Source organism: Pteropus medius, unplaced genomic scaffold (assembly GCF_902729225.1).
Source record: "Pteropus medius unplaced genomic scaffold, Ma_sr-lr_union100, whole genome shotgun sequence".
NCBI classification, from domain to species: Eukaryota; Metazoa; Chordata; class Mammalia; order Chiroptera; family Pteropodidae; genus Pteropus; species Pteropus medius.
The window spans coordinates 15457470-15457939 of record NW_024340699.1 but is presented as its reverse complement, the minus strand read 5'-3'; the positions used below and the strand labels follow the sequence as shown (position 1 = coordinate 15457939).

The 470-nt window shown below is 67.2% G+C and overlaps 1 protein-coding gene across 1 annotated transcript in view; it reads right to left on the bottom strand.

Moving 5' to 3' along the window:
* TTYH3 (tweety family member 3) overlaps nucleotides 1-470 on the bottom strand; it is a 25130-nt gene that overhangs the window by 8713 nt on the left and 15947 nt on the right. The window lies entirely within an intron of this gene.

The following is a 470-nucleotide window of genomic DNA, read 5'->3' as shown; positions in this document are numbered from 1 at the left end:
GGGGGGGTGGGGTGGGCTGCACTTCAAGGTCACTCAGCACCCGCCCGCTCTGCCCACGACTCAGTCCTGGGTGCTCACTCCTCCCCTCGACACGCAACGCCTCGGAAGCATGGCCCTGTCCATTTCTGGCCCGCTGGCCCGAGGGGCCGTGTCTCTTGCTGCAGGACCGCAGTGGCCTCCTGGCTCCTTCCTGAACCCTCGCTGCTCCAGGAGCCCCAGGAGGCTTTGCAAAGGACACATCCACAGGCCACCCCTCTCCCTTGCTTCCCACCCCACGACGCCCCCTGACTAAAGCCCGATCCCTGACCAGACCTGGCCCTGCCGGCCCCCTGCCCGCTCCTCCCCCCTCCAGGTCCGTTTTCTGCCTCGGGGCCTCTGCACAGGGGCGCGGCCTTCTCTGGCTCCACTTCAGTGCCATCTCTTTGGCAGACCACCCTGACCGCTTGCTCTGAGCAGCCAGAGTCACCTGC